Raw genomic sequence first — 12,251 nt, forward strand, 5'->3', positions numbered from 1 at the left:
ACAGATGCTAGGTGCTAGCTCGCTAGCTAGCACCTGGCTTTAAAGCCAAACTGTGGCAGGGTTTTTACTTTCTGGACCTGGATTTGCCACTTGGCGAATGTGTCGAAGCAAACATGGTCAGCTGGTCGATAAGGACCAAAGCACGGCCAGTCCGCATTAGCGAGGTGGTATCCCGTAACTTACAGGGTCTTCCTTGAGTTGAAGGTGAGAGTTTGGACATCCTAATGGACCTTTTCTAAAATGTCAGTCATGAGTACGTAGCTTTTGACCTTGAGTGGCCCGTTTTGTAACGACTGTCTTTAAGTGCATTAAGGTCATTTGTGTTGTCGTCGAGCTGTGTCTAACCTCCCGTGTGTAACTGGCGTGCCCTGCTGCTGCTAATGCTACCACTCTTGTCCTTACGCTCAAAATGCTGCTTCTGTCAGAAATGTCAGCCATATCTTAGTGCATGTAACACCAATCGTCAATATCGGAAATCATTCTTCAAACAGCGACAATGTTATTGTTTTTGGCATACCTGTCAGTAAGTGTTATTTTACTCAATTGTATATGTTTTGTATTTGATTTGTGAGATAAGTACAATCATTTTACCCCCAAGCAGCAGTTTTGCTCAAATTCATCCATCTTTTTTTTTTTTTTCTTAATGAATGACACATAGCTTTTATAGTACACAATGCATGGAGGCTCAGACTTTCTTCTGGAAAGAGACTAATGTTAAATTTTTGCTGGAGTACTTTACAAACTAAATAACAGATATTGTTATAAATAAATGGAAAATTGTACAGACAACAAGGTGGTTGTTTTTTGTGTGTGTGTTATGTCACAGAATGGCCTAATTAACAATGGCTTAACGTTGGGAGAAGTGGAGCCACTCGCGGCCATCTTATGTTGCCTTTCACTCAGCCGGCCAAACTTAAATACATTGATTTCTCTGCGGCGTTTTCACATTTTGTGCCTCTACGGCTTACTATACATGGTTATTTAAAAAAAAAAAAAAGGCCTTAGTATAGATGGTTGTTTAAAAAAAAAAAAAAAAAAAAAACACACACCTTACTATACATCCATCCATCCATTTTCTTGACCGCTTATTCCTCACAAGGGTCGCGGGGGCTGCTGGCGCCTATCTCAGCTGGCACTGGGCAGTAGGCGGGGGACACCCTGGACTGGTTGCCAACCAATCGCAGGGCCCTTACTATACATGGACTTTTAAAAAAAAAAGCCTTATGGTCGTTTTAAAAGAACGCCTTACGATACCTGGTCGTTTAAAAAAAAAGAAAAAAAAAAAACTCCTTACTATACATGGACTTAAAAAAAAAAAAAAAAAAAAAAAAAAAACACCTTACCCTACATGGACTTAAAAAAAAGCCTTACTATACATGAACTTAAAAAAAAAAAAGGCCTTAGTATAGATGGTTGTTTTAAAAGAAGGCCTTGGTTGTTTAAAAAAAATGCCTGACTATATATAGTTGTTTAAAAAAAAAAAAAAAAAAAAAAAAACACCTTACTATACATGGACTTAAAAAAAAAATGGCCTTAGTATAGATGGTTGTTTTAAAAGAAGGCCTTGGTTGTTTAAAAAAAAATGCCTGACTATATATAGTTGTTTAAAAAAACAAACAAACAAAAAAAGCCTGACGATACATGGTCATTAAGAAAAAACCTTGTTTAAAAAAAAGGCCTTAGTATAGATGGTTGTTTAAAAAATGCCTGACTAAACATGGTGGTTTAAAAAAAAAACAAAAAAAAAAACAACGCCTTACTATACATGGACTTAAAAAAAAAAAAAAAAAGGCCTTAGTATAGATGGTTGTTTTAAAAGAAGGCCTTGGTTGTTTAAAAAAAAATGCCTGACTATATATAGTTGTTTAAAAAAACAAACAAACAAAAAAAAAACACCTTACTATACATGGACTTAAAACTAAAAAAAAAGAAGAAAAAAAAAAACGCCTTACTATACATGGACTTAAAAAAAAAAAAAATGGCCTTAGTATAGATGGTTGTTTTAAAAGAAGGCCTTGGTTGTTTAAAAAAAATGCCTGACTATATATAGTTGTTTAAAAAAAAAAAAAAGAAGAAAAAAAAACGCCTTACTATACATGGACTTTTAAAAAAAAGCCTTATAGTCGTTTTAAAAGAATGCCTTACTATACCTGGTCGTTTAAAAAAAAACCGAAAAAAAAAACGCCTTACTATACATGGACTTTAAAAAAAGCCTTACTATACATGGACTTAAAAAAAAAAAAAGAAGAAAAAAAAAAACGCCTTACTATACATGGACTTAAAAAAAAAAAAAAGGCCTTAGTATAGATGGTTGTTTTAAAAGAACGCCTAGGTTGTTTAAAAAAAAATGCCTGACTATATATACAGTAGTTGTTTAAAAAAAAAAAAAAAAAAAAAAAAACACCTTACTATACATGGACTTAAAACAAAACAAAAACGCCTTACTATACATGGACTTAAAAAAATAAAAATAAAATGGCCTTAGTATAGATGGTTGTTTTAAAAGAAGGCCTTGGTTGTTTAAAAAAAATGCCTGACTATATATAGTTGTTTAAAAAAAAAAAAAGAAGAAAAAAAAACACCTTACTATACATGGACTTTTAAAAAAAAAGCCTTATAGTCGTTTAAAAGGATGCCTTACTATACCTGGTCGTTTAAAAAAAAAACGGAAAAAAAAAACGCCTTACTATACATGGACTTTAAAAAAAGCCTTACTATACATGGACTTAAAACAAAAAAAAAGAAGAAAAAAAAAAACGCCTTAGTATACATGGACTTAAAAAAAAACAAAAAAAAAACGCCTTAGTATAGATGGTCGTTTTAAAAGAACGCCTTACTATACCTGGTCGTTAAAAAAAAAACAAAAAAAAACGCCTTACTATACATGGACTTAAAACAAAAAAAAAGAAGAAAAAAAAAACGCCTTATTATACATGGACTTAAAAAAAAAAAAAAAAAAAAGGCCTTAGTATAGATGGTCGTTTTAAAAGAACGCCTTACTATACCTGGTCGTTTAAAAAAAAAGAAAAAAAAAAGAAAAAAAAAACGGCTTACTATACCTGGTCGTTTAAAAACAAAAAAGAAAAAAAAAAGAAAAAAAAAACGCCTTACTATACATGGACTTAAAAAAAAAAAAAAAAAAAAAGGCCTTAGTATAGATGGTCGTTTTAAAAAACGCCTTGGTTGTTTAAAAAAAATGCCTGACTATACATGGACTTTTAAAAAAAGCCTTATGGTCGTTTTAAAAGAACGCCTTACTATACCAGGTCGTTTAAAAAAATAAAAAATAAAATAAAATAAATAAATAAAACAAAAAAAAACGCCTTACTATACATGGACTTAAAAAAAAAAGAAAAGAAAAGGCCTTAGTATAGATGGTCGTTTTAAAAGAACGCCTTGGTTGTTTAAAAAAAAAATGCCTGACTATATATAGTTGTTTAAAAAAACAAACAAAAAAAGCCTTACTATACATGGTCATTAAAAAAAAACAAAAAAACCTTGTTTAAAAAAGGCCTTAGTATAGATGGTTGTTTAAAAAAATGCCTGACTACACATGGTCGTTTAAAAAAAACAAAAAAAACAAAACAAAACACACCTTACTATACATGGACTTTTAAAAAAAGCATTATGGTCATTTTAAAAGAACGCCTTACTATACCTGGTCGTTTAAAAAAAACAAAAAAAAACCAAAAAAAACGCCTTACTATACATGGACTTAAAATAAAAAAAAAGAAGAAGAAAAAAAAAAAACGCCTTACTATACATGGACTTAAAAAAAAAAAAAAAAAAAAAAAAAAAAGGCCTTAGTATAGATGGTCGTTTTAAAAGAACGCCTTACTATACCTGGTCGTTTAAAAAAAAAAAAGAAAAAAAAACCCGCCTTACTATACCTGGTCGTTTAAAAAAAAAACAAAAAAAAAGAAAAGAAAAAAAACCGCCTTACTATACATGGACTTAAAAAAAAAAAGGCCTTAGTATAGATGGTCGTTTTAAAAGAAGCCTTGGTTGTTTTAAAAAAATGCTTGACTATACATGGACTTTTAAAAAAAAGCCTTATGGTCATTTTAAAAGAACGCCTTATTATACCTGGTCGTTTAAAAAAAAACAAAAAACAAAAAAAACAAAACAAAAACAAAAAAAAACAAAAACGCCTTACTATACATGGACTTATAAAAAAAAAAGGAAAAAAAAGGCCTTAATATAGATGGTGGTTTTAAAAGAACGCCTTGGTTGTTTAAAAAAAAATGCCTGACTATATATAGTTGTTTAAAAAAACAAACAAAAAAAGCCTTACTATACATGGTCATTAAAAAAAAAACACACACCTTACTATACATGGACTTTTAAAAAAAGCCTTATGGTCGTTTTAAAAGAACGCCTTACTATACCTGGTCGTTTAAAAAAAAAAAAAAAAAAAAAAAAAAAAAAAAACGCCTTACCCTACATGGACTTAAAAAAAAGCCTTACTATACATGAACTTAAAAAAAAAAAAGGCCTTAGTATAGATGGTTGTTTTAAAAGAAGGCCTTGGTTGTTTAAAAAAAATGCCTGACTATATATAGTTGTTTAAAAAAAAAAAAAAAAAAAAAACACCTTACTATACATGGACTTAAAAAAAAAATGGCCTTAGTATAGATGGTTGTTTTAAAAGAAGGCCTTGGTTGTTTAAAAAAAAATGCCTGACTATATATAGTTGTTTAAAAAAACAAACAAACAAAAAAAGCCTGACGATACATGGTCATTAAGAAAAAACCTTGTTTAAAAAAAAGGCCTTAGTATAGATGGTTGTTTAAAAAATGCCTGACTAAACATGGTGGTTTAAAAAAAAAAACAAAAAAAAAAACAACGCCTTACTATACATGGACTTAAAAAAAAAAAAAAAAAAGGCCTTAGTATAGATGGTTGTTTTAAAAGAAGGCCTTGGTTGTTTAAAAAAAAAATGCCTGACTATATATAGTTGTTTAAAAAAACAAACAAACAAAAAAAAACACCTTACTATACATGGACTTAAAACTAAAAAAAAAGAAGAAAAAAAAAAACGCCTTACTATACATGGACTTAAAAAAAAAAAAAATGGCCTTAGTATAGATGGTTGTTTTAAAAGAAGGCCTTGGTTGTTTAAAAAAAATGCCTGACTATATATAGTTGTTTAAAAAAAAAAAAAAGAAGAAAAAAAAACGCCTTACTATACATGGACTTTTAAAAAAAAGCCTTATAGTCGTTTTAAAAGAATGCCTTACTATACCTGGTCGTTTAAAAAAAAAACGAAAAAAAAAACGCCTTACTATACATGGACTTTAAAAAAAGCCTTACTATACATGGACTTAAAAAAAAAAAAAAGAAGAAAAAAAAAAACGCCTTACTATACATGGACTTAAAAAAAAAAAAAAAAAAGGCCTTAGTATAGATGGTTGTTTTAAAAGAAGGCCTTGGTTGTTTAAAAAAAAATGCCTGACTATATATAGTTGTTTAAAAAAACAAAAACAAAAAAAAACACCTTACTATACATGGACTTAAAACTAAAAAAAAAGAAGAAAAAAAAAAACGCCTTACTATACATGGACTTAAAAAAAAAAAAAATGGCCTTAGTAGAGATGGTTGTTTTAAAAGAAGGCCTTGGTTGTTTAAAAAAAATGCCTGACTATATATAGTTGTTTAAAAAAAAAAAAAAGAAGAAAAAAAAACGCCTTACTATACATGGACTTTTAAAAAAAAGCCTTATAGTCGTTTTAAAAGAATGCCTTACTATACCTGGTCGTTTAAAAAAAAACCGAAAAAAAAAACGCCTTACTATACATGGACTTTAAAAAAAGCCTTACTATACATGGACTTAAAAAAAAAAAAAGAAGAAAAAAAAAAACGCCTTACTATACATGGACTTAAAAAAAAAAAAAAGGCCTTAGTATAGATGGTTGTTTTAAAAGAACGCCTAGGTTGTTTAAAAAAAAATGCCTGACTATATATACAGTAGTTGTTTAAAAAAAAAAAAAAAAAAAAAAAAACACCTTACTATACATGGACTTAAAACAAAACAAAAACGCCTTACTATACATGGACTTAAAAAAATAAAAATAAAATGGCCTTAGTATAGATGGTTGTTTTAAAAGAAGGCCTTGGTTGTTTAAAAAAAATGCCTGACTATATATAGTTGTTTAAAAAAAAAAAAAGAAGAAAAAAAAACACCTTACTATACATGGACTTTTAAAAAAAAAGCCTTATAGTCGTTTAAAAGGATGCCTTACTATACCTGGTCGTTTAAAAACAAAACGGAAAAAAAAAACGCCTTACTATACATGGACTTTAAAAAAAGCCTTACTATACATGGACTTAAAACAAAAAAAAAGAAGAAAAAAAAAAACGCCTTAGTATACATGGACTTAAAAAAAAACAAAAAAAAAACGCCTTAGTATAGATGGTCGTTTTAAAAGAACGCCTTACTATACCTGGTCGTTTAAAAAAAAAACAAAAAAAAAAACAAAAAAAAACGCCTTACTATACATGGACTTAAAACAAAAAAAAAGAAGAAAAAAAAAAACGCCTTATTATACATGGACTTAAAAAAAAAAAAAAAAAAAAAAGGCCTTAGTATAGATGGTCGTTTTAAAAGAACGCCTTACTATACCTGGTCGTTTAAAAAAAAAGAAAAAAAAAAGAAAAAAAAAACGGCTTACTATACCTGGTCGTTTAAAAACAAAAAAGAAAAAAAAAAGAAAAAAAAAACGCCTTACTATACATGGACTTAAAAAAAAAAAAAAAAAAAAAGGCCTTAGTATAGATGGTCGTTTTAAAAAACGCCTTGGTTGTTTAAAAAAAATGCCTGACTATACATGGACTTTTAAAAAAAGCCTTATGGTCGTTTTAAAAGAACGCCTTACTATACCAGGTCGTTTAAAAAAATAAAAAATAAAATAAAATAAATAAATAAAACAAAAAAAAACGCCTTACTATACATGGACTTAAAAAAAAAAGAAAAGAAAAGGCCTTAGTATAGATGGTCGTTTTAAAAGAACGCCTTGGTTGTTTAAAAAAAAATGCCTGACTATATATAGTTGTTTAAAAAAACAAACAAAAAAAGCCTTACTATACATGGTCATTAAAAAAAAACAAAAAAACCTTGTTTAAAAAAGGCCTTAGTATAGATGGTTGTTTAAAAAAATGCCTGACTACACATGGTCGTTTAAAAAAACAAAAAAACAAAAAACAAAACACACCTTACTATACATGGACTTTTAAAAAAAGCATTATGGTCATTTTAAAAGAACGCCTTACTATACCTGGTCGTTTAAAAAAAACAAAAAAAAAACAAAAAAAACGCCTTACTATACATGGACTTAAAATAAAAAAAAAGAAGAAGAAAAAAAAAAAACGCCTTACTATACATGGACTTAAAAAAAAAAAAAAAAAAAAAAAAAGGCCTTAGTATAGATGGTCGTTTTAAAAGAACGCCTTACTATACCTGGTCGTTTAAAAAAAAAAAAGAAAAAAAAACCCGCCTTACTATACCTGGTCGTTTAAAAAAAAAACAAAAAAAAAGAAAAGAAAAAAAACCGCCTTACTATACATGGACTTAAAAAAAAAAAGGCCTTAGTATAGATGGTCGTTTTAAAAGAAGCCTTGGTTGTTTTAAAAAAATGCTTGACTATACATGGACTTTTAAAAAAAAGCCTTATGGTCATTTTAAAAGAACGCCTTATTATACCTGGTCGTTTAAAAAAAAAAAAAAAAAAAAAAAAAAAAAAAAAAAAAAAAAAAAAAAAAAAAACGCCTTACTATACATGGACTTATAAAAAAAAAAGGAAAAAAAAGGCCTTAATATAGATGGTGGTTTTAAAAGAACGCCTTGGTTGTTTAAAAAAAAATGCCTGACTATATATAGTTGTTTAAAAAAACAAACAAAAAAAGCCTTACTATACATGGTCATTAAAAAAAAAACACACACCTTACTATACATGGACTTTTAAAAAAAGCCTTATGGTCGTTTTAAAAGAACGCCTTACTATACCTGGTCGTTTAAAAAAAAAAAAAAAAAAAAAAAAAAAAAAAAACGCCTTACCATACATGGACTTAAAAAAAAAAAAAAAAAAAAAAGCCTTAGTATAGATGGTGGTTTTAAAAGAACGCCTTGGTTGTTTTAAAAAAATGCCTGACTATACATGGACTTTTAAAAAAAAAGCCTTACGGTCGTTTTAAAAGAGCGCCTTACTATACCAGGTCGTTTAAAAAAAAAATAAAAATAAATAAATAAATAAAACAAAAAAAAAACGCCTTACTATACATGGACTTAAAAAAAAAGAAAAGAAAAGGCCTTAGTATAGATGGTCGTTTTAAAAGAACGCCTTGGTTGTTTAAAAAAAAAATGCCTGACTATATATAGTTGTTTAAAAAAACAAACAAAAAAAGCCTTACTATACATGGTCATTAAACAAAAAACAACCTTGTTTAAAAAAGGCCTTAGTATAGATGGTTGTTTAAAAAAATGCCTGACTACACATGGTCGTTTAAAAAAACAAAACAAAACAAAACACACCTTACTATACATGGACTTAAAAAAAAGCCTTACTATACATGGACTTTAAAAAAAAATAAAATAAATAAAAAAAATAAAAATAAAAAAAAAGGCCTTAGTATAGATGGTCGTTTTAAAAGAACGCCTTACTATACCTGGTCGTTTAAAAAAAAAAAAGAAAAAAAAAAACGCCTTACTATACCTGGTCGTTTAAAAAAAAAAACCAAAAAAAAAAACGCCTTACTATACATGGACTTAAAAAAAAAAAGGCCTTAGTATAGATGGTCGTTTTAAAAGAACGCCTTACTATACCTGGTCGTTTAAAAAAAAAAAAGAAAAAAAACCCGCCTTACTATACCTGGTCGTTTAAAAAAAAAACAAAAAAAAAACAAAAAAAAAAACGCCTTACTATACCTGGTCGTTTAAAAAAAAAAAAACAAAAAAAAAAAAAAAACGCCTTACTATACATGGACTTAAAAAAAAAAGGCCTTAGTATAGATGGTCGTTTTAAAAGAACGCCTTACTATACCTGGTCGTTTAAAAAAAAAAAAGAAAAAAAACCCGCCTTACTATACCTGGTCGTTTAAAAAAAAAAAAAAAAAAAAGAAAAGAAAAAAAAACGCCTTACTATACATGGACTTAAAAAAAAAAGGCCTTAGTATAGATGGTCGTTTTAAAAGAAGCCTTGGTTGTTTTAAAAAAATGCTTGACTATACATGGACTTTTAAAAAAAAGAAAAGAAAAGGCCTTAGTATAGATGGTCGTTTTAAAAGAACGCCTTGGTTGTTTAAAAAAAAAAATGCCTGACTATATATAGTTGTTTAAAAAAACTAACAAAAAAAGCCTTACTATACATGGTCATTAAAAAAAAAAATAAAAAACAACCTTGTTTAAAAAAGGCCTTAGTATAGATGGTTGTTTAAAAAAATGCCTGACTACACATGGTCGTTTAAAAAAAACAAAACAAAACAAAACACACCTTACTATACATGGACTTAAAAAAAAGCCTTACTATACATGGACTTTAAAAAAAAAATAAATAAATAAAAAAAATAATAATAAAAAAAAAGGCCTTAGTATAGATGGTCGTTTTAAAAGAACGCCTTACTATACCTGGTCGTTTAAAAAAAAAAAACGAAAAAAAAAACGCCTTACTATACCTGGTCGTTTAAAAAAAAAAAAAAAAAAAAAAAAAAAAACGCCTTACTATACATGGACTTAAAAAAAAAAGAAAAAAAAAGGCCTTAGTATAGATGGTCGTTTTAAAAGAACGCCTTGGTTGTTTAAAAAAAAATGCCTGACTATATATAGTTGTTTAAAAAAACAAACAAACAAAAAAAAGCCTTACTATACATGGTCATTAAAAAAAAACACACACCTTACTATACATGGACTTTTAAAAAAAGCATTATGGTCGTTTTCAAAGAACGCCTTACTATACCTAGTCATTTAAAAAAAAAAAAAACAAAACAAAAAAAAAACGCCTTACTATACATGGACTTAAAACAAAAAAAAAGAAGAAAAAAAAAACGCCTTATTATACATGGACTTAAAAAAAAAAAAAAAAAAAAGGCCTTAGTATAGATGGTCGTTTTAAAAGAACGCCTTACTATACCTGGTCGTTTAAAAAAAAAGAAAAAAAAAAGAAAAAAAAAACGGCTTACTATACCTGGTCGTTTAAAAACAAAAAACAAAAAAAAAAGAAAAAAAAAACGCCTTACTATACATGGACTTAAAAAAAAAAAAAAAAAAAAAGGCCTTAGTATAGATGGTCGTTTTAAAAAACGCCTTGGTTGTTTAAAAAAAATGCCTGACTATACATGGACTTTTAAAAAAAGCCTTATGGTCGTTTTAAAAGAACGCCTTACTATACCAGGTCGTTTAAAAAAATAAAAAATAAAATAAAATAAATAAATAAAACAAAAAAAAACGCCTTACTATACATGGACTTAAAAAAAAAAGAAAAGAAAAGGCCTTAGTATAGATGGTCGTTTTAAAAGAACGCCTTGGTTGTTTAAAAAAAAAATGCCTGACTATATATAGTTGTTTAAAAAAACAAACAAAAAAAGCCTTACTATACATGGTCATTAAAAAAAAACAAAAAAACCTTGTTTAAAAAAGGCCTTAGTATAGATGGTTGTTTAAAAAAATGCCTGACTACACATGGTCGTTTAAAAAAAACAAAAAAAACAAAACAAAACACACCTTACTATACATGGACTTTTAAAAAAAGCATTATGGTCATTTTAAAAGAACGCCTTACTATACCTGGTCGTTTAAAAAAAACAAAAAAAAAACAAAAAAAACGCCTTACTATACATGGACTTAAAATAAAAAAAAAGAAGAAGAAAAAAAAAAAACGCCTTACTATACATGGACTTAAAAAAAAAAAAAAAAAAAAAAAAAAAGGCCTTAGTATAGATGGTCGTTTTAAAAGAACGCCTTACTATACCTGGTCGTTTAAAAAAAAAAAAAGAAAAAAAAAACGCCTTACTATACCTGGTCGTTTAAAAAAAAAAAAAAAAAAAAAAAAAAAAACGCCTTACTATACATGGACTTAAAAAAAAAAGAAAAAAAAAGGCCTTAGTATAGATGGTCGTTTTAAAAGAACGCCTTGGTTGTTTAAAAAAAAATGCCTGACTATATATAGTTGTTTAAAAAAACAAACAAACAAAAAAAAGCCTTACTATACATGGTCATTAAAAAAAAACACACACCTTACTATACATGGACTTTTAAAAAAAGCATTATGGTCGTTTTCAAAGAACGCCTTACTATACCTAGTCATTTAAAAAAAAAAAAAAAAAAAAAAAAAAAAAACGCCTTACTATACATGGACTTAAAACAAAAAAAAAGAAGAAAAAAAAAACGCCTTACTATACATGGACTTAAAAAAAAAAGAAAAGAAAAGGCCTTAGTATAGATGGTCGTTTTAAAAGAACGCCTTGGTTGTTTAAAAAAAAAATGCCTGACTATATATAGTTGTTTAAAAAAACAAACAAAAAAAGCCTTACTATACATGGTCATTAAAAAAAAACAAAAAAACCTTGTTTAAAAAAGGCCTTAGTATAGATGGTTGTTTAAAAAAATGCCTGACTACACATGGTCGTTTAAAAAAAACAAAAAAAACAAAACAAAACACACCTTACTATACATGGACTTTTAAAAAAAGCATTATGGTCATTTTAAAAGAACGCCTTACTATACCTGGTCGTTTAAAAAAAACAAAAAAAAAACAAAAAAAACGCCTTACTATACATGGACTTAAAATAAAAAAAAAGAAGAAGAAAAAAAAAAAACGCCTTACTATACATGGACTTAAAAAAAAAAAAAAAAAAAAAAAAAAAAGGCCTTAGTATAGATGGTCGTTTTAAAAGAACGCCTTACTATACCTGGTCGTTTAAAAAAAAAAAAGAAAAAAAAACCCGCCTTACTATACCTGGTCGTTTAAAAAAAAAACAAAAAAAAAGAAAAGAAAAAAAACCGCCTTACTATACATGGACTTAAAAAAAAAAAGGCCTTAGTATAGATGGTCGTTTTAAAAGAAGCCTTGGTTGTTTTAAAAAAATGCTTGACTATACATGGACTTTTAAAAAAAAGCCTTATGGTCGTTTTAAAAGAACGCCTTACTATACCAGGTCGTTTAAAAAAATAAAAAATAAAATAAAATAAATAAATAAAACAAAAAAAACGCCTTACTATACATGGACTTAAAAAAAAAAGAAAAGAAAAGGCCTTAGTATAG

The sequence above is a fragment of the Festucalex cinctus genome, chromosome 8 (assembly GCF_051991245.1).
Source record: "Festucalex cinctus isolate MCC-2025b chromosome 8, RoL_Fcin_1.0, whole genome shotgun sequence".
NCBI classification, from domain to species: domain Eukaryota; kingdom Metazoa; phylum Chordata; class Actinopteri; order Syngnathiformes; family Syngnathidae; genus Festucalex; species Festucalex cinctus.